Here is a 26,319-nt window from a genome sequence, read left to right as displayed (position 1 = left end):
GTTCCACACCCAAAAGAGCCCGTGGATTACAGGGTTTTGTGGGTGGAACATACTAGATTTTCAAATAGTTTCTTAGTAACAAAGCTGTCAAGATGATCTGTCACAACACCAATGTAAATGCAGAAAAGAAGCATGCTAAGAGGAAGAGGTCTGTTGAAGCTGAAGCCTGTCAAATCCCCGGGGGCCTTATGATTTATATAGCATTTCTGAAACTGCTGAGAGTTAGAGACTACTGGAGGAAGCGCTCCCTCCAAAGCGTATACTTGTTGCACTGTTGCATTTGTTGTTCATGTTCAATTGATAATATATTTCTCTGAAAAGTCACTTTTGCTTCAATGTCCTCCCTTTTTGATATAATAATATTCTATTTCTAAATATATTCTATTTACTGAACTTTTTTGTACACATCTACATGGTCAGTAAATAAAATATAGGAATACACCTGTTTTTAACTGAAAAATGGCTAGAATAATATAATAAATGGCTGTAACTTGCTTAGGAAAGGTTAGATGTAGACAAAAATTAATTTGGAAGTCTAAAACACCCACGTACAACTTTCTAAAAACAAAAAAACAAGATTCCTGAGGTTCTGCCTGAGTTCACAGTAAAAAATACCACATTACCATTCTCAGTTAGTGCAAATGTAAAATTGGGACTTTAATTGGATCAGACTGAAACTTCAGGTTATCCTGAATCAAATGATGTATGGCTGACTGAGTTTAAAAAAACAAAATCAATACAGGAGAGGCAGGCGCCCCAAGAATTGTTCTAGGTCTTTGAGGGTTAAGTCCACGGCTCATTTTCAGCTCAATACAGCAAAATAACCAACTCCTGTGTATTGCTTTCCTTATCTGAATATTGAATATTGACCTCTGTTCAGCTCTACCACAGCCATCATACAAACATGGCCTTAAGCCTTAATTAGAAGCTCAGTTCACACTAAAATAATAAATAAAGCAGTGTATTTTCAGTCCATAAAGTAAATAAACACATATTCAGTGAGAATCAGTGTTGAATAATAAACATAGTTACATAGGAAGGACCCAAAATACACAACAGGCTGTGAGCCACAACACTGTATTCACCTGTGGCTTAAAAGTGAGCACTCAAATAGAGCACACATCTTTGACCAGTCATACTTTACTTACTTGATCTAGGGCTCCAGTGGGTGAGTCATGTGGTGGCTGTGGTGGCCTTTTCCAGGGCTCAGAGCAAAGATAAAGGGAGGAAGGGGAGATAGAGGGTGGGATCAGTGGTGGGCGAGCAGCTTGGAGTCGAGATGATGGAGCGGTGGTGGTGGGGTTATGGCTCCACGGCCGCTGTGTTGCATGGCACCATCCCAGGTGCAGGGAGAAGCCGGTCGGCCTCTGACTGGAAAAAGAGAACAAAACATTGTTAGAATGCAATGCAGTAGATTTTTCATCTAACACTGTACAAATTGTACTGACAAGAGTTAATTTGTCAACATCAAGTTATCACCAATCATTGTGTGCTCCGCACATTAAGTGAACATGATGAATAATGTTGCAGATTAAGTGATGGCTTTACTTACAAAAGGTCAAAGTAATCAGACAGTAAAATCTGTCTGTTTTTACAAATATGAAAAACTGAATAGCGAAAAATGATTTCAAAGGGGGAGGCATCTGAACCCTCACTTGATCATTGTGTGGTGATTGCCCGCTCACCTGTAGCACATTTCTAATTTTTTGTTTTGTTTACACCCTCCTTTACAACCACATAGGGCGGGGCAACAATGGCCAAACAATGAAATCCCTTGCTGGGGGTCGATTAACCATTTTAATAAATTTCTTTCCTGCAAAACGCAGTAAGACTAAAACATGATTGAAACGTCAGATTTTTTAAGACTTCATGTGCAAGACAGTTGAAAAATAATAAAGACCTACACCACCTGCGGGCTGTCATCATTACACATATTTTTAAAAAATGCAGGTTATCCGATACAGCTACACACAGTCAGCGCTAGATGCTTCAACTAATAAGAGCACAGATATCCACTTAAATAATCAGTTTCAGCACAAACAGAGCAGAAAGGTCTGCACATGGATCTGTCTGCTCCTGATGTTTCTGTTTCAGACATCAGCCTGATACCCGCAGACAGCTGACCAGTTAACTGGTAGGGACAGACAGAACACAGTAAAATCTACACACTGTTCTGTCAACGTCCGTGGCTTCACTTCAGCCACTGACCTGAGGCAGGACAGTCCCGTAAACTGTGGCAGATGCACATATACTGTAACTATTCACGTCACTGTTACGGGACTGACGTGACTCAATACAGCTTGTGTAGCCAGCTATCATCTATGTTACTTTTTATGTACATATTTTACACATTGTGCAAAAACGCACATTTTAATTAATCGAATAAGTCGATATAACCACCCAGCCCTACATACACGTATGCACATTAAGCGTCTAAGAACATTGTCTAGAAGGCAGAATTGTAATGTCTAGATGAAAAGGACGAGGAAGAACTATTAAATACACAGATATGACCTTTTAAATGAAAGTGATGCATGTCTCTATGCCTGTTACACCTGTTGTTGCCACACCCTCTGGGGGGGGGGGGGGGGGGGGTGACTGTGGCTCCAGCATGGTAAACAACAAAAGAAGTACCACCACGTACTGTGTTGCGATTGTGTCATGACATTAACCTGCCACTGACCTAAGGTCTAACTTCATTAGAACCCGTGTACAGTCTGCTTCACCAGCAGGAAAAAGCAGCAATACAAGGATTTAATTTTATAGTTTCCTGTGGTTACTACACAGATGACAATAAAACCTGAAATTGAAGAACTTGAAAATACAAAAACTGTGACACATAGTGTCCCTGGCCTCCTTTCAATCATCATCATCATGGTCATCAACCTCATGTTTGGAAGAGTCTGAAGTCTTGTCATTCTTAGCTGGTTGTAAATGACTATCTGGGCAGTCAAAAATATTGCTGCATCACAGCTCTACATAACAAGGGGAGGTGCACTGATTTTAGACGACCTGTTTTCTTGTTGTGTGAGCAGCTACACGGCACGAGAGAAATGTTTTCTAAAGCATTTTATGGAACATGATTAACGCCAGCCCCAAACACACCAACTGATGAAGTATTCCTCCTAATCCAGTCCCTTTCGTAACGGAGCTACCAGGGCACCTCTGTTTCGCTGTTTCCTCTGGTCATGAAATTATCAAAAACCTGCAGGTCAAAAGCTTTGTGAGGTGGTCTGTCTGAGATATGGCTTCGTCAGGTTTTTAACGATTTTATCGGATCACATATTTCCAGAGTGTAAATTACACCTTGTGCAAACTGGAAGGTGGGTTAACAGGTACACAGGCGTGTTTAAAGCTCATGTACGTTTTCGTTCAGCAGTGAGCTCTCTCTCTTTTTTTACCCCCTACACAACACACAAAGAAGAATTTGCTGATTTCATACCTGGTCAAAACTAGGGATGGGAATTTTGTTTTTTTGAAAAAACAAAACAATGGAGTGAGCGAGAGAGAGAGTGGGCGAAAAAGCAAAACTAAGCAGAGACAGAAGACAACCTTTATTTGATTCTCACTTCATTGTGGTAAATTATTAGCAGATAAAACTCAGAAACACTTACATAGCGGACACATTGAGATTTCAGATAATGGTGGCATGCAATGCTGAAATTGCAAATGCCGACATTCTCACAGCAGATTGGTGACCCAGCCAACGTGTATTCTGAATATACATCTTGAAATGGGCCTCATAGTGGATGCCTGCCTTTTACCTCCACCTCTTCTTCATCCTCCACACTGCTCTTGCAGCTAAGCAACCGGTTTAAAAGCAACAAGTCTTTGTCTTTGAAGGCACAGACATATTAAGAGGATCTTATCAAATTTGCTGCCAGCAAAGACAAGGAAAACCTGTCTCCATACATGTACTTCAAATAACTGAAACCACGTTCTTTGATAATGTCAAGTATTCGACCATACAATTTTATCAAAGACGATAAAGCCTGCATTCCACGCAGTCCTTGATTTCTTTAAGTTTCAGAGGAAGCTCCAGCTTTCCTTCACCAAGTTTGGTCCAGCCGCAGTCTCAGCTTCAGCAGACCAGCTGGCTTGTTTTGAAACAACATGATGGTCTTTATGCCTCATCTATCAATGCTTGTAAGTAAGTACAAGGACTACGTGACAAATGGTGCACATGTGGAAAGGTCAGCCGGCTTATACAAGCACGTGTTATCAGCTAGAAGGTCAACGAGAGAGTCCAAAGTCAGAGATAAGGTCTTTTTTAATTATAATCTAATAGCATGTTACGCCTTGAATGAGTCAGTGCATCACGTTTTAGCACTAACAATACTGTCATAAGCTCTGTCTCACACCTTATTATGCAACAAGGAAACAATGCCAACATTTACGCCCAAACAAAAACCAGAATCACTTGTTGATTTCTGATCGCATTAGGCCAAGATTGGACTATTAACACAAGTAAATTCAAGAGGGAGATCATCCCTTTATCCAAAGCACATTACGCACTGCATTTTCTGTACTTGCCATCATTTACTGATAGTAAGTATATAAGAGAGCTGCAGAAGCAGTTGGAAACCGCGGCAGTGGAACATCAAAGAGCCTTAACTTTCACTTTCATTCCTCAACATTGCTAGTAGTCTTTGGATCAAAATATTCACAATGTTTACAACGCAATGAGACTAAAGAAAGCGATATGGTAGCTTGCTTTGGCTGTCATGTTTTCTAGCAATGGTAAAGACTTTTAGTAGAACCTGGAGGGGGAAAAAAAGGAATTGAGAAATTGGGAAAATATTTTTAATACATTTAAATACGTTACTAATAACAGTGTACAATTGAATAAATTAGTATTTCATGCATTAATGATCACATTCTGTGGCGCCAGCAGACAGTAACTAATAATTAGTTACTACAACCAAACAAATGTAAACAAGAACTGTCCTTCATTTGGATAATCACTCAACCATAATGTTCAGAGATGTGCGGTGTCCTTAGCTCAACATGCATTGACTTTTTACCTGAAATAACATGGCGATTCTGTGTGAATATAATAAACGTGTATAATCTTGCACACTGGTTATGTTACGTGAAAACTGGTTGCAAATAACATTACACAACTTCTTGCAATGCTGACACATTTCAGGTGACATTTTCTAAACATGACAGCAATCAATCATGCCATGAATCACTAGTGACTAATTGCATTTGAGTTAGTCAATAACTACAGTTCTTTTGTTCCCACAATGGTGGTTTGCTTTTCACAGCACATTCAATGCACCCTGCCTTATCTTTTAACATTCGTTTTTTGTCACTTGACACTGGATGTTCAGCAAACATTTTCAAAAAACAAAGTGCACACACACAAACACACTCAGCACTATTCCTCTGAAAAACAAAACCACAGTCATCGGCCAATGAGGGATGCAGTTCATGGACATCAATTTGACTTTTCTTAGACTTAGCCTGTGGGGTTGCCGTGGTCCAACACATTTAAGACCTTGGAATTTATCTCACTTGTTACAACAACTCCCCATTAACACTTGTTCACTTTCTGATACATTTTGGCCAATTCAGAGTATCAATCAGATACCAGTGCGTTATTAATTTTTTCAGGTTAAATTCTGTATACCTCACTGTGTGTCTGTTCCTAACTAACTATAAGTGGAGACGCTCACACACTAACATTCTTGACTTGAAACTAGAATTTTAATTATATTGTTTTAAAAGGTTAAAGAAATTGTTGTTCAAATTTACAATTAGTTAAATAATTAGCCAATTTATCGCTTAGTCGATTGACAGAAAATTAATCGGCTACTATGTTGGTAATCAATTCTTCATTTCAGTCATTTTTCAAGCAGAAATGCCAAACATTTGCAGGTTAAAGTTTCTCAAATGTGAGAAAGTTACGCTTTTCTTATATGATTTGTCATATATGATAGTAAGCTGTAAATATCTTTGGATTTATCTTTTGGACTATTCATCTGACAAAACAAGCAATTTCACCTTGGGCTCTAAAAAATTATCATGGGCATTTTTCACTATTTTATAGAAGAAAAATTAAGCCATTAATTGAGACAATAATCAGCATTGCAATCCCTACTAAAAATACTCATTAGTATGCATTCCTAAGTCTGATGTGGAATTATAACATCTGACAGATGCTGGATCTGTTCAGTATTGGCCCTAGTTTGTTTCTAATAAAAACAATGAACAAACACAAGAAAGTTAAATCCTCATTATCTTAACTCCAGATGTCCTAGACATCATAACCCCTCATCCCTGTATGGCAAACCAAAGGCTGACTATCGTGGGGACTACTTACATCTACATACAGTATAACAGACAAAGAGACAGCAAACGGAGTAATTCACTGTGCAGATGAGAAGGGACTTCAACAAAGGGAGATTTCTGCTGGACAGATGTGGTAAATTACACGTTTAACCAGATTTCTCACAGGTGTTTGCATATGGAAATACTTGCTGCAAAAAACAGTTCTATCCAAATGAAGATTAAAACTATAAAGATTGATAAAGTTGAAGCACAAAATAAGTTGCTTTCCACAGCTGAAATGTAAGCTGAATATAAAAATCAAACACATAGGCTATAAGGACAAACTGTGGATTCTCCCACTGGGTTAAAATGTTCAGAAATAAAATTAAATATTCAATGGCATCATGTCATTAGGCAGATTCTTAATATTGCACTAATTTGTAATAATCTCAAAATCAAAGTCAAATTTGGGTAGGAGACAAAAATTACTCACCGTCTGCAGGTAAAATGGGGGTTTAGAGTAATCAGCAGAACAGGTAAACACAGTATCTTTCCTTAACCTGATTTCACACAGTAAGGTGCTTTCTTGTGTCTCGTCAGTGAAATGATTCCCTTCCCTTCATCACTAGCATTGTCACCAAACCTGTTTTTCTTTTACACATATTTAGTTGTCAAGTGCGGCCAGAAAGTGGTGGTACTGGCAGGTGATCTGAGATGAAAACCACACCTCAGTGGCCTGTATTTCAGCTGAATGGGACAAGGAGAAAAAGTAAGGGAAACTGGATGGACATTTCATGGGATATTATCAGAGGGAGGGTGAGCTGCTTTAGCCCTTTGACTTTGGTAAAATACATCGCTGTCAAATGAAACACAGACCTACAATTTATTAGAGACCTATAATATACTATTTCAGTCTTTACCAAAGTGGTCGACTGGCCAACTGACAGTGCCATGCCTAAAGACAGGCAGTTAGCATGGCTAAAAGGCAGCTTTACCGTCCCTAAACTGACAACATGATAGCAGGTATTAAATAATCATGTCAACCGATTAATCAGCTTCTTCACAGTTAAAGTCATAATCATAATTGTCACTGCAAAGTTCTCCCTGTAAAGCAGCTGCACAATGTGTTGAGTTTGCAGCATCTTAACAGCATAATGACATCAGAAAGGGTCAACCATTCCATTTAAATAGCCCTCACATGCTAGTCTCTGCATGCACATGCTTTCAACAACTGTTTACTGTTGTTGAAAGCTGTCTACTACTCACATTTTCCTGCAGTTCTTTGTGTCTTTGATGTGTCTTTGGTTTTTCTTCTAAGTTTCAATTCAGGTTAGGCAGTCAAAAGAACAGGCTGGGAAAACCCTCGCCATTTAGACACTTGGCATGTACTGAAAACTTGTGCATTTCTAAACAACAACATCCAGAATTGTCTGTTTTGCATTCTAAATATGAAGTGGTGTTTGTGAGAATGGCGCTATGGCGGCGTACAAGTACTGGGATGCTGTGTCTGTAATACAGTGAGTGGGTTTAAAATTATTACAGACTCTCTATAAGCATCTACTAAAAAGAGATGTCAACAACTAAAATAGTGGTGTGAGACACTTGTGGCATTTAACATGGCCATAAGTCTGCAGCCAGAATTTGAATATCTGGACCACAAAGAGTAGTTATTTGCACCGCATTGCACTTCACACAAAACAACAAGACCACTTCCTTTCCTCTTAGTGCTGTTTCCTTCTGTGAGTGGCCGCAGTCTAGACATCACAGATGCAATAGATATACTGCTTTGCAGCCTTTCTGCTGTGCAGTAAATCAGGCTGCTTTCCCTCTGACTCCTGAGGTAAAGCCCTTACACACAGTATTAACTAGCACTGAAGTTTCTCATGATGATGGATAGAGCCAGTAGTGAGTCTAAAGCAGGTGGTATATATGAAACTAAAGTGAAATTGGCATGTTCTCAAAGATGATGCAGCACCTTTGCGACTAAAAAGACGCCTGTATTTTACTTGGTCGGCCACAGTGTGGGCAGGACTCCAGTCAGAACTTGACAAAACTTTCCCCCGTCACCTGCCAGTAGTTATGGTTATGTGAGCGGTTGAGCTTTTTATGTGTGAGCTTGGGGATTGTATTTCCAGTTTACCTGTTATATATATTATTTCCACCTTGAGTAGATAAGCCAATTGTGATAAAAAGATCAATCAAGTTCAGGCAACTTTAAAAGGAATCCCTAGATGCACAAGGGTCTACCAAGACTCTTTGTGTTCTTTTCCATATTGTACAGCTTCAAATTTATTCACACTGTCCTAAGGACATATTATCAACGGTGAGCTGTATGTGCTAAAATTAACTGCAGATAATCATATTCATAAATCTGTATTTGAGTACCTTTTAGGTAAATGGGGAGGTAAGAATACAGCATAATCATGTATTAGTCTGATTTATCATGGCAGCACCTGTACAGCATCTTTCAGGTAGCCTTGATTACAGAGAAGAGCTAGTAATTCAGTGTAGCATGACTCGTGGCCCATATATAAAATAAAGAATACATCAAAATGTTGAATTTGTAATACACATCCCGCTGAAATGAAATGACTTCAAGTTAATCACTTTAAGATTGTTAATTGCTTTTTCTAGCAATGATTAGATTTTTAATAAGACAGGCCACTAATTTTGGGAGATCATCAAACTGGCCAGCACCAAAAAAAAAGTACCAGAGGGTTTAATCATCTTCTTCCTCCTGTGATATTAGATGTAACTTTTACAGCTTTTAAAACTTTGTGTTATCTTTGTTTAGGATCTCATCATCTAAAATGTATTCCTGACTTACAAACTCCATCCTCCATCATGGAAGGGACAGACCTACAGTTACAGTAAACATACTGGCATTTGCGCCCATTGCCGTATGCAATGGCCTCTGAGAACATGCCAAATTTAATTTTAAATTGAGAATACTGGAGCCCTAGGGCCAGTCATCTGCTTTACGGATTCAGTAATAGAAGCGATACCACAAAAACAACACAAAAGTGTATATGATGCCAAGTTAAAACATTCTCGAGTGCAGAAATAACAAATATGCAACATCTTAGTGAAACTTCGGAAGCATCTCACCACCCACCCATTTCAAACCCAGGCACATAGACACCTTTATGCTCCACTTCACAAAAGGTGTTTACACCACCATATGTTCATTACACACTGTTCACTTCACATCTAAGGTGAGACACCCACAACTGTTAAAACGAATTCACTTGACAGTGTTCGCTGGGCTCAGACACACACCCAGTCACATCAGCAGAGGATAACGTACCTGCGAAAAAAGTTCTATTTCTCTTATCAATTTCTCTATTCTATTATTATCATTCTGGCAAACACATTTTTTTAAAATCCCAAACACCTACCAAATCCACACAGGAAAGTAAAAACTGTTGTGTGACTCGTTATTGTGGTCTGACCTTGTTCAGAAAAATCAACTGTTAACTTGCTCACAACACCACAACAACCAGTGTCCTTGCTGTTTTCTCGCTTGCCCCATCAATTGCTTCCTGTACGTTGTCTTTCTGTTTCTCTCATTCTTCGCTTTTACCTTTCTCCTTCCCCCCCATTTCCTTCCAGCCCTCACAAATTCTCACAGTCGGCTGCACAAGCATTTTTTTTTTTAACTCCAGGCGAGAATGTAGGCCATCGCTCCGACAGCAGGAAGGCTGCAAGGAGTCGAAACAGCGCTGCTCTTCTCTTCTTCCCCGCATTCTGCTCGCTCACAGCAGCTGAAGACAGTACGCATGTATGTGTGTGTGTATGTGTGTGTGTGTGTGTGTGTGTGTGTTGCTGCCTCACACTGGCTCAGAGTGCCAGAGTTGAGGGACAAACCACAGCATACAGCAGACCGTGCTACACAGGCTACAGCAAGAGCCGATCGGTTTTAGCCTTGCAGAAACGAGAGCTCCTGCACGTCACATTGCATATTATCAAAGATGATCCGAAACGCTCTGGAAAACAGAGTTTATTTTATCTACACGCTCTGATTTGTAATAACACTGATTTGCCAGGACTACGTAAACCAAGGCCCCCATACTGCATGCAGAAACTAGACCAGGACTGTAGACATCACACCTTGATTAAATCGTGGATATCAAAAGATAGTTTTCCTTCATATCCCTTAAGTAAACAAACAAGAAACCACAAGCTGTGGGATGATGCTCTGTCCAGATTGCTTTTTGCCTCACTTGCCTAAAAAATACCATTCACCAACCGCTACTTTCTAGCACAGAATAAATGTATGCATATATACACACACACACATTTCTAAATATAAAATATAAAATATAATATAAAAAGCACTGAGTCTATTTAATGCAGAATCAGTGTTTTTCTTTAATTTAGTCAGCACATGGAAAGAGTGTGTACAGTGACCAGCAGGAGCAAAGTTTAAGGTCAGACAATTATGTCAGGATGAGTGAAATTTCAGCGCTATTTGGTATTTGACCTCACCTTCAGTTAAGAGTCCACTGATTTCATCTGGATTTCTTATAACAAGACTGAGAGTCTATAGCAATGCTAACGGCTCGGTGAGGCTGTACTTACTCACAGTGGTGCTTTGAGCTAAACGCTAATACCAGCAGGCTAACATGCTCACAATGAAAATGCTAACATGTTGATGTTCATCATCTTTATTTGACGTGTTAGCATGCTGGCATTTGCTAATTAGCACAAATAACAGAACATTTGAGGATAATAGGAATGTAATTAGTTTTGCAGGTATTTGATCAACATTCAGCAACTAAAATTATGGCCTGACGATGGCAATGGACAAAAAGCCAGGGGATTAACAAAATTATTGCAATTTATCCTGAGGGCGACATGAACGTCTGTACCAACTGTCATGGCAATCCACCCAATAGTTGTTGATATATTTCAGTCTGGACCACAGTGGTGGACTGACCAAAGTTTGTTTCATTCACTTGTCCTTAGGGTTGTAAAGGGTCTGAAAATTTCCAAGGGAAGTTAAAGGTCCAGTATGTAACAATTAGAAGGAGCTATTGGCAGAAATGGAATATATAATATTTCTAAGTATGTTTTCATTAGTGTATAATCACCTGAAAATAAGAATAGTTTTTTTTCGGTACCTTAGAATAAGTCATTTATATCTACATAGGGAGCGGGTCCCCTTCCATGGAGGCCGCCATGTTGCACCGCCATGTTTCTACAGTAGCCCAGAATGGACAAACAAATCACTGGCTCTAGATAGGGCCGTTCACATTTTTCGTGAATTTCACGGCCACCGTAGTTTCTCCTACACGCTTGGAAGGGGAGGGTGAGGCGAGCAGTATTTAAATGGTTGCAAACTGCAATTTCACCACTAGATGCCACTAAATCCTACATACTGGACCTTTAAGCTCAGGAATTTTGGAAATGTTGCACAATTTCAATATAAAAATCATACCTTTTAATTTGATTATATTACTGGAGTAAATTTATTTTATATTTTTTATGATATTTCAGTTAACCAGCAGATAGTAGGCTAAAGCAAAATACAGTTTATAGACTGTTAACACCTTATGCTAGTTTTTGCTAGCTAACTGTTACCATGTGGGATGTAGCTTGACTGAGCATGCTAATTGAGGAGTTTTAATTAATCTATTTACACTCATTCTTTATTGTAAAACATTTATTTAAGAAATGATTAATAATTATAATTATTTAAACTTAGTTTGCACACACCCCAAATTTGAGGGCTCGAATTCTCAAAGTACCTTTCCCCATTAGTTAACTTGCTAGCTAGCTAACTCACCACATGGCACATTGTATGTGTTTGACAAATTAATGGATTTATTTGGCAAATTAATGGATTTTTGTCTTCAAAGATCGTTCTGTTCATGAACAAAGGGCTTAGAGTCAACTCGTTTAATTAAAGCTCAGCTAAGGGTTTACAATTGTCTGCTTATGATATGGTAAAAGGTTTATTTCTATCTGCATATGACATGGTAAATACAGCCTGACCAAATAACCCCCTCTTACAATAAACATCTCAGTTGCCAAAATCCCATCAGCTTTATGTTGCATCCATTTCCCTTATAGTCCTGGGTTATTATAGCCATTAACACCATAGGGCATACATTTAGGGATGAAAAGTCTGATCTTTTGACCCATGTGTACACTGTGTACAATGTTTCACTGTCCCAACCATGACAATGTGGTTGACTCTACATGTTGAAAGTGATCTTAAATTGGATCTTAAAAAGATGATGTCAGCAACTTCAGTTTGGCTTCATACTTCAGAACAGGACAAACAACTCTCTATGGAGGACAACCAAGTAAAGACAAGGCAATGGCATCAAACACCTCACCATCTTAAGTGGTAGACATTCTTCACAGAAGGAGCAAGATATGCCAACCTTTCATTTAAGAAGATGATGAAGATAAACATTACCAAAATGTTGACAGATTAAAGAAAGTTGCAAGTAACTGAAAAACTAAAGCGCAAGATGCTGATTTAGAGACACTAATTCAGGTCGTCAAGTTTTGGTACTTAAATAATATAACATAAATATTAAACTTTGTGCTGCTATAAAAGATATACTGTATACGCTGAGCCAGTGTGGCAGGTGAGCCTCAATGGTTCATCTGCCACCACAGACAATGTTCATCAGTATTCAGTATTTGCTGGGTGTTCTGACCCTAAGTAAAAGCATCAGAGTGACATTTTCACAGGTTGGTTGCAGGTGTCCTGGGGGGGTTCAAAGCAAACAGCATGAAAACCTACTACAGCTCCAGCAGAAGAATGCTGTGACAGTGGTGTGCAGGCTGCAGCAGTGCTGAGTGCTAAAATGGCTGCTCATTCTCCATACAGACACAGAGCTTAGCTGGGAGGAGGAGGGCTCCCACTCCCAACAATTTGCCTCAAATGTGGTTCATCCTTAGGTAGGCTTAGCAGCTTGTGTGTAGAGCTAATAAAGAAAATGCCATCGCCAATGCTTGCAATAGACTAAATATTAAACACATGGGATTATACTGTGATGAGAGACTTATATTACTCTTCATCAAGCAGCAACAATTTCTGCCTTCATCTGCCTCCACATCCCAATCAGTATGCACACACTCTCTCTTTTAACTAGAGATGTGAAAGCAACTACAGCGCTTGAGCTTGTCACCATGCCGTGACAAGATCTGGTTAAGGGTCATCATCTCTTCTCCACATTTAAGTTGCATTTTGGGGGAAGAGAAAGTGCATCCATCATTGATGATAATTGTTTGCATGTACTGTTTGATCTGTCTTATACGCCACAGGGCAAAATTAATGAGACAGGATCTTTTATTTGAAGTTTCAAGAAGCGACAAAATCACAATTATGACTGTTTTTACTCTGTTTTTTTATTACACTCCTTATTTCTTGTTTTGTTGTTTACAGTTAGGTTGTACTCAGGCAGTCAGTTACCACTCTGCTAGCAGAGGAGCAAACTTTGAACTGAATAACTGAGGCCTACATTGAACTCTATATACTGGCTCTTATCTGGGCTACATCTTAGCCTAGAGAGGCCCAGATATAATGCTGTCACAGAGCATGGCAAAGTCTGCAACAACAATACTACACAAACAGACTACCTGCTATCAGTGAGCATACTCAAACAAAACACAGTAGTAAACTGCAACATGCATAAAGATATTTAATTTAAATTAAATTAAGAAAAAATCAAGTATTTAATATGATAAAAAGGGATTTCTGTTATTTATAAATGATTATATGAAGCTTAATTTACATTAAAAACAACAAACCAAATTATAGTTTATAGCAGTAGTGCCTGGGCATTATCCACACTTACATGAAAAAAATCCATCTGAAGATTGGTCTTGACTAAACACAGGTAATCACTACTAACTAGTTTTCAGAGACAAATTTGTGATTTGGGGATATATAAATAAAACTGACCTGACTTAACACAAGTTCAAATAGCCTTGAGCTGCTGCTGTTGTTGTTGCTCTACATTTACTTGCATCACAAGTTGGAACAGCGAATGGTATAACTTTTTTAAAGAAACGTTTACATGGGTTCTACTGAAATACCTTCCCCCTCTATTATAGATTAAACTGATTTAAGAAAACAAAATCCATTTCAACCTCATTTTCTGAGATTTTTGTTTACATTTCAAAGACTCTTCACATACATGTCCACCATTCACCCAACCGTTTAAACACCTTTCTCTTTGTTATCCTACAGCACTTCTAGCACAGAAAGGCCAAATGTCAAAGTAATAATAATGCTCAAAAGGCATTATAACCCAACTATTGCAGTACTAACAGTGGTTTTTATTTTGAATAATGTTGTCTGAGTAAAACATGAAGCAGATTATTCAAGGCTATTCACCCCCACTCACCCAATCAATCAACAAAGCATTTAGACTTGATGAGAATTATTTTACTTTCTGTCATGCAAGAAAATCTCAGTTTAACAAATTGTGAAATGCTATTTACTTTGGGCATAAATCATCTTTTAGAACACGTCTTTAAAATGCAGTTATTCAAATCATTTAGATTTCAATGTCAGCTAGCACTACAGTGTAAATGTGCAAATCAGAATTTCACATGCAAGTGTCTGTTCTTAAAACATAGTAAGCTCATTCATTTATCCACTTGGTTGTTGGCAATCAATATTTTGTGCTGAGATTCACTATTTTTACACTCAACAGTATTTAAAACAAATACAACTGGATTTTAAATTGTACATACAGCACCAGGACCACAACAACTATCAATAGCAAATGAGGTTATTTAAGGTGAATTTTGTCCATTACATGAATGCTAATCAAAGGCTAACGTCTTCTCTAATTGCATGTTCTTGATCTATTTTGAGCATCTTTTTTGACACTGTACATGAGTTGTGTATGTGGGTTATCTAAAAATGACCAGAGGCTTTTTTCCGTATGCCAAGAGGTCCAGATGCCCTTTAAAGTTTTTCACGTTCAGGACTCGTCTATCGTTTTTCCAACCAACTTTAGATGACACCACGCCCACTTCCGTTCCCATGGAAACTGCAGTGAAGCAAGTCCTGTGAAATATGACAGCAGTAGCTTGGAAAATAGCGCTTTGTGGTAGAGATAGTCATCTATTCCTATAAAAAAGGTACAAGATGGATGCATAGTTTATGTGAATAGTTCAAACCCCTCAGCCAGTCTCTATCTCTAAAAACAATGACATTGACAGCATTGGAAAATCTGTACTTCAAGAGTGGTAATATTGACGCACATATTGAATTACATCCCTCCAGTTGCTCTCACGCCAATAAGTTAACATTACTAAAGGCATTTGAAATGATTGCATTCCAATAAGCTAAGAAAGGAGCCAACTTCATGTCACTTTAACAGCTAGCTATATAGGCTAAAGTTATTAACATCATTACGAAATGTCTCACCTGCCGGTTTTCAACTTTCTAAATGATAATCTAATAATACACATAATACAGCCTCTATGCTTGACTCAAACTGTTAACTCATAGTCCTCCAGAATTAACGTTTCCCCATTAACGTTACAGACACCCAGTGAACATACAGTTAGGAAATAGCATGCTAGCTAGCTATTTCTTGGCTCATTTGTGGTCTGATAAACAAAAAATCCCTCAAATTCAGTGTCCCATATTGCTGTTACCCAAGCTAGCGTAGCTGTCACATTTCGCGTGAGCGCGGTTTCCATGGGAACGCAGCCGTCGTCGCTTTCGTCATGCGGAAGTGGGCGTGGTTTCACCTAAAGCTGGTGGGGAAAACGGTTCGGGACGCAAGTTGCGGGTAAATCAACCGAATTGCAGCGACACCTTGAGGCCGTTCGGGCTGTCTTACACAAGAACAGCCTGGTTTTCTTTCTTTGCAGGTGGCGCTGGAGAAAAATGTCCCAGCGAGCACTGCAAGTTATGTATTCAGTTAGAGAAGATGGTGTCGGTGAATTGTAGCAACGTTATGTGGAAAAATCAACAATGAGTCAGGCATGTTTGGAGGCCCTCAGCATATTCTGCTCTGCAGCGGACAGTTAAATCATGGTCCGTCAGGATGACATGTTGTCATGCTTTTACGGCGGTGTGTCCCGGTTGGCTTACCTGTTTCGTCGCCCGTTTAACTTGTAAATAATGATCCTGCCAACGGGGTCTTGCTGTAAGTTGTCACGCTGGATGATTAATTCCCATGAAAACGGCAGTTTAGCCTGTGCGTGAAACAACCCACTTAGCTAATTTAGCTAAACAGCTTAACTTACTGCTTGCTTGCGACAAGGATACTCAGACGCCTGACTTTTTTTTTTTTTAATATCCACTGTTACTTTGGATTGATAATTTTGCGGTCAGCTTTGGCGATCATGTTATAAACCCAAGTCGGCTAGCTTGGCAACCGGACAAAAGTTGTATGTTAGCTGGCACGCTAGCAATTTAACGTTATGTTGACAAACAAGCCTGCGTAGTTTAAATCATACACGACTTGAAGCTAGCAAACGCCAGGCTGCCAGCACAGTTAGCTTTGCTAGCTAACCAGCGTGCTAATTCCAAACCTTGTTACGAAAATCCTTTTTCGTTTTGTCCGACTTGTATCCCATCGGCAGTTGCCAATCCTAAGTAACTCCGAGGATTACTTGTGGGTGGTTTCTGCGTTTTAATGACGGCGCACTCGCGTTTGCAAACCCAAGTTATCGCTTTGGTCTCTGCTCTCCGCCATTTCCAATCTCTCAACACAAACAAACAGGGCTGCTCGTGCGCACCGAGGCGCGTTCACGAGGAGGGCAGAAGCTTCTATACTGTGTTGATAGAAATAAAACCTGACTTTTTTTTTATTATACGTTATTAATGAGACGTTTGCATTAACGTGACACACAGTATATTCAGAAACGGTGTGTTTTGACGACACTATAGAGAGTAAACTGAGTAAAGTGCGTGTTGATGCTCAGTCCAAACTATAGGCCTCCTGAAGCAGTGGGTGTTGATGCAGAATCCATAGTGTCTGATACACAGTGATGCATACTGATGCACTGGAGCTACATAATTCACAAGGGCACAGTGTATGTTTGTGATCATCGTTAGGTAAATAGGAACTTTATTGTCTTTGGCTTCACCACACAGCATTAAAAAAAACAAGACATTTAATGAACAACAAACAACATTATTTAAAAAGACATAAATGCAGTTGGTGCTTAAACCAGAGGTGTAGCTACCACTGAGGACACGGAGGTCATGAGGGAACTGAGGGGATTTGGGGTTTAAGTAACCTGTGTGGAGTTTACAGTTAAAATCTTTTTTAGATCTAGTGTTTTCCCACCAGTATTCAGTATTTCTCCCACAGAGTTTTATTTCTGTCAAGGTTGAGGGGGGCTTTAAGAGAGCGTTTAGATTTTCACGTGGGGAAAACACTTAATTTTGCAGATCTGCAATTTCTTAATAATTTCCTAAAGAACTATATAATCAGGTACTAATGACAGAGGAAATAGAGACAACGTTCTGAGATAGTTATTTAAGTTAGAGTTTAGTTAGTTGTACTAAGTTTACAAAATGCCAGAGGCTGTTTCCACCTTCTCAAACTGAAGATTCGCAGCTATATCGTAGTTAATTGAATATCTGTTTTAAGACGCCACCTTGGGAAATTGTGATTGGTATATTTTCACAAATCTTTTGACATTTTATGGACTAAATGGATAATCAATTAATTATACAGTAAAAAAGGAAATAGGTGCTGATGCAAGATGTACAGTTGTTTGTGAAGGAGCCATATAGAGGCGACACTTTCATGAACAACTTCCAAATTATATTCTGAATTAATTATTTTTATTTGTGTATTGTCCAACTACTGGGTGCCAATGGAGGTTTGATATCCTAGTAAACAATGACTATGTAATGCCCCTTTAAAGCTGCATTAAGCTGTTTTTTGTTTTGTTTTGCAAAATGGGGGCAGAACTCTCCAACAAGCTAAAAATCACACACGTTTGACATATAATGGGCTCATAAAATTTGATATGGCTAATGTGGTAGCAAGCTATTGCCTGTTTACACATCCAGCAGATACGGAAGAACATTTGCGTTCAATTGGAGTCTTTCGGTCACCTGATGAACGATCTATAACTCCTGAGAAAAATATCTGGCTGTTTAGCTGCTTGATGCTTCACTATGTAAACCAGGTAGTCGCTAACTTTGTCTGTTTGGTTCCGGGTACAGTAGGTATCTGAAAAAAAAAACTGCCTGCTGCAGCTGGAAACGTTGTTCGTGGGAACGATGAGACTGAAGGAAAAGTTCCGGGACTTAAAACCAAAACTATGAGCTGAAAAACACTATAACACCGCAGAGATAAACTACAGGACTGGGTGATAATCCTCTGTGGGTTCATCATTACAAGTGACAACTTTCACATTACACATAGTCATTTGAACCGTTGTCCATATAAATCATTGATCAGTGCAGCTTTAATGTTACCCCTGGTGTGAAACAGTATTTTGGACTCTATCAGAGTACAGAGACTGTAAACAGCACATTTCCTGCTGCGTACTGTTTCTGTCCTCCCTGTTACCCTTATAGACTTGTGCAGCTGTTCTGTAGAAAGAAAAGGAAAGAAGGAGCTGTATGAGCTTCTACATTTGAACAGTCTGTTAAGTATCCTCGGTCTACTGCTCCGGGCCTGCTCCTCGTGTTCATTGTTCTGAATATTGTGATGGAATCACATGTGAGGACGAGAGTAGCGTGTGTATGGGCGTGTCTTTTGGAGATATTCTGGGAAATACTCTGAGAAGTAATTACATTGTGTGTAATATGTTAATTGGTCACTTACATTCCTTTAGCGCTTGTAGTCTTACTGCAGAGTTCAAGGTTATGACTCATTAGGGGTCGGGCAGCTCTGCTGCCGGTCCCTCTTGTATTTGCAGATGTTTTTCTTCTTCTTCCCATGAGGAAATCTGCCTTCCCATGCCTGGAAATAAACAAAACTTTGCACATATGTCCAGTCCTATGCCAAACTTCCTCAACTGGCATTGTGGGCTAATAGTCCTGATGGTGGCGCTGCAGTAACTGTCTCAAGTTATCTGAAGCACATCCTCCCACAGTTTTTGCTCAATTGACACCAAACTTGCCACATTGCATCTTCAGACTGTCCACATGATCCAGCCAGATTTTTGAATTGTCAAAAATTGAGCCCGAAGTGCATCAAAATGTTTTACTGCAAACATCTACTGCAAATTCTTGCAAAGTAAATCTCCAATGTTCATGAAACAAAAGACAACATTTACATGTCATGGTAGATGTGGTGTCGTCAATTTCAGAATTGTATCTGAAAAAACAGTATTTCTAATTCTATCCTCATGTAAACCATTGCAGTCAATGGAAATAGAGCATCTTTAAGTCTTTGTAAAAAAAAAATAAATTACAGAAATCTCTATATTGTCTATAAAGTACACAAAATCTCAGAATTTTGTCTTGATAAGTGAATTTTTGACAGTAGTTTGAAATCTGCCTTTACATGCAACCCTGGTTATTGCCTAAGTCATAGTAATAACAATAATGATATAATAATAATAATCTTTATTTATAGAACTGCTGTGTCCAGCAGAAACTTTTGAAATTAAACATGTCGGCATACACATACATATGGGATTTCTCAGTGAGGGGTCAGGAGTAGATGCAATTTTAAGAGTTTAATTGAATTTTTTTGTGGAAAAAACATATGAGACACAAATTAATCTTCCAAGCAGAGTATATTTCTATGTCTGAAAGGGATCTTTAGATAAACAGCTAGATATCTAAAATGATTAGTAAAACTCTGACTTATTTGTCAAAGAGTCCAACGCTTTACTGACAGTATGGTTCCCAAGAGAAGTGCAAGATACGGGTCCGCTGTCCGTCCGTGTCTACACATCACCGCCTGCTCCACGCCCCGGGTCCACTTCCTGTCCAGATCCACACAGCACTCTACCCGAGCCGGGCCAGGACACGCTTCTCCAGCCTCTGCTCCTGGATCTTCACCGCTTCCCCCGGAGCCGCGGAGGACGGCAGCGGATGCACCTCTCCGGAGAGAAACCCCTTCCCAGAGATGCCGTGTTGCTCTAATAAAGACTGACTTGGTCATTTGAACCCTCTCTCGGTGTGTCTTTGCATCTTTGGGTGCGTAGATCGCACATTACACCTCCTTCTTCCTCCTCAAAATGTCTTCCCCGACTCAACTATAATATAATATAACTCCCTTAATTATAGTTACTCAACTATAATTAAGGGAGGCTGGATTCATTCTGACCTTTGGAGCTGATTTATTATTGTTTGTTTTGCTTTTATTGTTTTCTTTTTTCAAATGTAATAATTGTCGGTACGCACCTCCACTGAAGCATGCCTGAAAAGGGCGGTGGAAGTTGCAGATGAGTCACACGTGGCTGTGCAGTCTAATTTTAAAAACAGTTTTGTAACCGCCCAAATGTATGTGAATGGGGCTTATTAACAGAATGTAATTTAAGCCACAATTAATTTGCTGCCATTGTGCTCTCAGTCTGCTTGATTCCCAGACATTTTTTATATGTCACAGCTGAGATACCTGTCAGTCAAGGAAACAGACTAAAACATACCCACTGTCAAGCCTTAATGTCTTCTCAGTGAAACAAAAATGTAAAAATCTGCCCAGAAACACTTTGGAAGATGTGAAATTAGCTCTAATTTCCTTTCTGTGAACTCAGTCACCCATCACACAGTGAAGGCTGAAAGGACGGTGCTATTATGAATAAATTCTGCTGCCATTTCGATAAAACTGCACCCAGACAGAAAATGCATGCTGAAAACAAAACATGAACCACATTTGTTATTTATATAGTTATTTATATGAAATATGGAGCAGCAGAGGGGCAACAGGTTGGACAAAACAAGCAATGTGAAGACATTAACTTGGGCTTTAAGAAATTGCAATATACGTTTTTAACTGTTTTCTGATATTTTAATAGAAAAACAAGTACGTAATATAAAAATATCATGAAGCTTTTGATATGAGATTAGTGATAGTGGTATGGGATTAAGGATAGATATTAAGTACTGTGGCAGACATTTACTAGTTTTTATGTGTAGAAATAGTTTCACACATTACACTGTTTCCCTTTGAGTCCTTTAAAACCTAAAACACCTACAGGGCTGAAATTAACATTAAACCGCTCAAAAAAACAACACTGTTTTGCTTTTTGTTTCTTCACCTGGATGTTTGAGTTTCACTGTGCAGAATGATGTATGTTTGACACTAGAAGGCTGTTTTCACATTCATCTGCTGGAGGGGGGAAGTTTCTCTGTGCTCACCTTAATTCTGAGTTTAACATGTGAACGTACCAGCAGGATTTTGTGACATCACAACTAGTTTGGAGCCAATCACGGTCCAGTATGCGATGTGGAAACCTGAAATTTTACAGTTCCAACACCTTGTATGTATGTATGATGGACTTTGTGGTGAAGTAGAAGACATCTTGTGTCCAGCAGCTAAACTTTTGAAATTAAACATGTCGGCATACACATAAATTCGGGATTTCTCAGTGAGGGGTCAGGAGTAGATGCAATTTTAAGGATTTTTAATTAGTATAATTGAACTTTATTTGTGGAAAAAACACTAATTCAAATAAATCTTCCAAGCAGAGTATTTTTCTATGTCTGAAAGGGATCTTTAGATAAACAGCTTGATATCTAAAATGATTAGTAAAACTGTGACTCATTTGTCAAAGAGTCCAACGCTTTACTCGCAGTATGGTTCCCAAGAGAAGTGCAAGATAAAGTGACGAAGACAAGAAAAAGTGTCTCCAAAACAACACAGAAGCAAAACTCTACAGACAGACACTAGAACAATGAACATGTGGTGCAGTCGAGCTACATTTCAAAGAACAAGAGTACATTTTGACTGAAACGATTTGTCGATTAGTTTATCGTTGGAAAACTAATCAGCAACAATTTTGATAATCAATTGTCAATTTTCAAGCTACATTCATTACTTCCAGCTTTTTAAATGTGATGACTGGCTGCTGTTCTTTTTCTTCTGTGACTGGAAACTGAATATCTTTGGGGTTTTAGACATTTTTTAGGACACAACAAGCCATCTGATGGCACCAAATGATTGATTGATAATGGAAATAATTGTTAGTCTTAGACTGAAATATCAATTCACAGAGTCGCTGCTAACCACCACAGATGTCATTTTTAGTAACATTATCTAACTTCATTTTTATTTGCTTACACTTTATAACGATTCATTTCTGATGTATCAATAGCAAATACTGTATGAACAATCAACAAGTGGTGCTGCGCTTTACATTACAAACAATAAGAGTAAAGTCTGACCGGCCGGATTCTGTGCTAAGTAGAAAACAATTTGTCGATTAATAAATTAGGCGATTGTCAGAAAATTAATCAGCAACAATTTTGATAATTCATTAATCATCATTTTTCAAGCAAAATGCCCAAATTTTACTACTTTGAAATGTTTTCTTTGCGTTCTGTGACAGGAAACTGAATATCTTTGGCCTTTGGATGGTTTTTGGACACAACAAGCAGTTTGATGACATTGAATTGGGCTCTGGAAAATACTTTTTTCTTTTCTTTTCTTTTTTTTTTACTATTTCTGACATTTTATAGACTAATAAATTCATTAATTAATCAGGAAAATAATCAGGAGATTGATTTATTAAGGAAATAATTGTTATTTGCAGCCTTAGTGCTAAAACTGGAAGATCAATTCAGTGGAGTGTTAAACGTGTGGACTGCCATGCTTGAAGCAAAGTGACCACCACAGTCATTTTTGCTTGCTTACACACTGTAACAGGTAATGATTCACTGCAGATAGCAAGCACTGTATGTTCCCAATCTAATGCCATTTACAGTTTCACTAACAAATGCTGCTATTAACCGCTGAGAACAGAGTCGGTTGCTCATAGTACTGTGCCGGTCAGTATACTAAAATAATACCAAAGTACAGCACATGTAGTACAGTTTTTATAGTGTATATTTACAGGGAATACAGCATCACATTTACACAAAGATAATTAAACACATGTATAAAGTATATGCTATCTTATGTTATCCCTAAATGTTGTGTGTCACGGACAGTAGACCACTTAGCAATGAATTCTAAAGAGGACGTTTAGTTATATATTTTTTTTACCCTTTTACACAGAAAACGGAGGCGACAACAATACCACGAACTGCTGGATTATATGAAGAGAGCAGATGAGCAGTTCTGGGAACACATCAGAGAGATGAACACTGCTGTATTTAATAAAAATGGATGAGAACACAATTATCTGCTGGGTCTTGGCAGGCGAGTGGTGGTTGTCTTTCATTTAAGTCATTGATATACAGACACTTTATAAAGGTTTTGCATTTTGCACTTTTATTTATACTGAATGGTGATTTTGCTCCTAAAATAAAGCTCCTTTTTTTTTTCGCAAACAGACCCTAACAACACGGGAAGTCACCTACGTAACAGTTGCATTAACTGTTTATCGCCACACTGCCAGGTCAGACAGGGTCCCAGAGAAAATGAGGTGAAATGGCAAGGTCATGTGGAACATATCATGCTGGGACTGTGAGAAAGGTTAAACACCTCTAGTTGAACAATAGTGAGCATAAAACAGCTGCTCATACTAATTATTCACTTATAATAAATACATGTTTTTTGGCAGTTTAGTGTGAGTTTTCTTTTTGACAAAGATGCCATTGAACCACCAACTTTAAGACTAAGTGCCTGAAAAGACCAATCATTCGTCATTTCACAGCATTTTGTTTTTTTTTTTATATAAAAGGTGAAAAGGTCACAGCTGCTGTCTCTAGACCTGCTGAAAAATAATTCATTACCAGAGACAGAGGAGGTTTTTCTGCTCAGTCTGCCCTGAAATGCGAATGTGAATCGTGGCCAAGGGCGTAATAGAAAGATCCTTGTTATGTCAATCCCCTAAAGGCAATCGTTTCTGTTTCCAAACACAAAAATCACTGAGTTACAAGCAAATAAAGGCTACACATTGATCAGTGGTGGAGAGTAACACCATTTACTCAAGTACTGTATTTAAGTTCATTTCTGAGTTACTTGTACTTTAATTGAGTCTTTTAATTTTATGCAACTTTATACTTTAACTCCACTACATTTCAGAGGGAAATTGTACTTTTTACTGTATATACTAGGTACCTGTTGTTACTAGTTACTTTGGAGAAGAAGATTTTAATCTATAATGAGCATATCAAATACAATGCATTGTTATACAGTAAATTAAACCACCCAACAGTATAAAAAAATAAAATTAGCTCTACTGCAGCCAGCTTCAATATTACAATGCATCTTAAATGTTACTGCATCAATAATAACAATCTATATAAAATATATAATAATGTAGACAGAGCCTTTTATACTCTAAGTACATTTTCTTGACAATATGTTAATTTACTTACGTAAGATTTTGAATGCAGGAGTTTTACTTGTAACGGAGTATTTTTAAACTGTGGTATTGCTACTTTTAGAGCCACAAAGATGATCAGAGACCCTCATCACCCATCTCATGGTCCGTTTCCCCTCCTGCCCTCAGGTAGGAGGTACAGGAACCAGAGTGCAAGGTCCAGCAGGATGCTGAACAGGACAGGGACTGGGCCCCCTCCCACTAATATGCCCCCAACACACCGACACCCCCCCCAACCCCCATAACAGCACCGTCACCTGAAAACCAAACAACAGTGCAGTTATGCACTACAGACACCTGACAAGTAAACTCACAGGACTGCACAATTACACTTTACATACTCCAGTATGATGAGCTCTTTGTAACTGATATTTCTTAGCCATACTTTCTAATTGATTTATTTTTTATCTATTGTTACTGTTTTGATGATTGATATTGTTTTTTTTTTTTTTTACGAACAACTGGCACTTCGGGAAACAGCATTTAGTTTTTTTTTTTATGTATGCAAATACATGAAGGAATGACAATTAAGGAAATCTTGAATCTTGAAATCTTTACTTAAGTAAACGATCTTAATACTTCTTCCACCACTCTCTTTGATGCAGTTCAACTGCATGTAAGCAAAACAAAAACATTTCATCATTAGCTGATTATTAGATTCCTATCTTCCACTTTTCACTGTGAAGTTCTTCTGAACAGAAAGAGAGCGTGAGACACCATTACACAGGTAGAATGAACGTTAGAGTTCATGACCTAAACTTGGGCTCACTTGAGTACTTAAGACAATCACAGAGTCAAAGTCTGCACATTTAAACAATACAGACTTGATAATAAATACGTTTGTATTTGTAACTGTAATACAACCAAGGCTGTTCAAAGAATCCAGAACAGACATAAGATTTGAGGTAATGCAACGTCACATACTGTATGTAGTGTACTGTCTATAAACATGGAGTAATCCTCTGTAAAACACAGATCTACCCTTTTTCAATACCATGTTGCAACTGCGTTCTTAGAATATTCCTAATTTTGTTCGTTTGGTACTCTGACCTTATGATTTATGCAGTTCTTTTGCACAAAATTACATGTGAATAATGAAAGACAGACACGCAGACTGTGTTTAGAGGTATTGCAGTGACGGTTCATCCTGTAGAAATATGGCTGGAGTTTTGCACAACTGGATAAGAGATTTGATGCAAAGGAAATTAGTTTGCGAGTAGTGTAAATCTGTGTGTAAAACATTAACTCATGTGAGTCATGCCACAGCCAAAGATGTCAAAGCAGATATTTTTCCATCCATAAATTAAGGATTGGCAACGTTATAACATACATTTTAAGTACAATGTATTAAACAGGGATGATTTATTTACTGTATACGTTAACAACAGATTAGGTTAGACCACTCAAACATTGCAAAAACTACTTTTTGACGAGTCAGACCTTTAGAAACTTTAATACCGGTAGCTGGTGCCATGCAGAACACATGGTCCAGCTTTTTTATTATTGAAAGTATATATGTTAACATACTGTGGAAATATGAATGATCTACTTTTGTATCTAGCTATATTAAAATAAAATATCACAATCGCAAAACAAATGCTACGTTTGTGGGGTTTTGTACCACCAGTAAACCACAAAAGAACG

The 26,319-nt window shown here is 38.4% G+C and overlaps 1 protein-coding gene across 5 annotated transcripts in view; it reads right to left on the bottom strand.

The window, feature by feature from the left end:
• ncoa1 (nuclear receptor coactivator 1) overlaps positions 1–16,975 on the bottom strand; it is a 58,945-nt gene extending 41,970 nt beyond the window's left edge. For 2 of the 5 annotated variants that reach the window (XM_044168933.1, XM_044168939.1), the window contains exons 1-2: positions 16,355–16,975; positions 1,149–1,371 (exon numbers count right to left, since the gene is read on the bottom strand). The gene's annotated coding sequence lies outside the window, so the exon portion shown is untranslated. Of the gene's footprint in view, positions 1–1,148; positions 1,372–6,769; positions 8,131–16,354 lie in introns of those variants that run through there. The other 3 variants (XM_044168934.1, XM_044168937.1, XM_044168938.1) reach the window with 3 other exon arrangements.
• Between the last annotated feature and the right edge of the window lie 9,344 nt (positions 16,976–26,319).

Source organism: Siniperca chuatsi, linkage group LG16 (genome assembly GCF_020085105.1).
Source record: "Siniperca chuatsi isolate FFG_IHB_CAS linkage group LG16, ASM2008510v1, whole genome shotgun sequence".
In the NCBI taxonomy this organism is placed as follows: Eukaryota; Metazoa; Chordata; class Actinopteri; order Centrarchiformes; family Sinipercidae; genus Siniperca; species Siniperca chuatsi.
The sequence above is the reverse complement of the archived record's forward strand: the minus strand, read 5'-3'. Positions and strand labels throughout refer to the sequence as shown.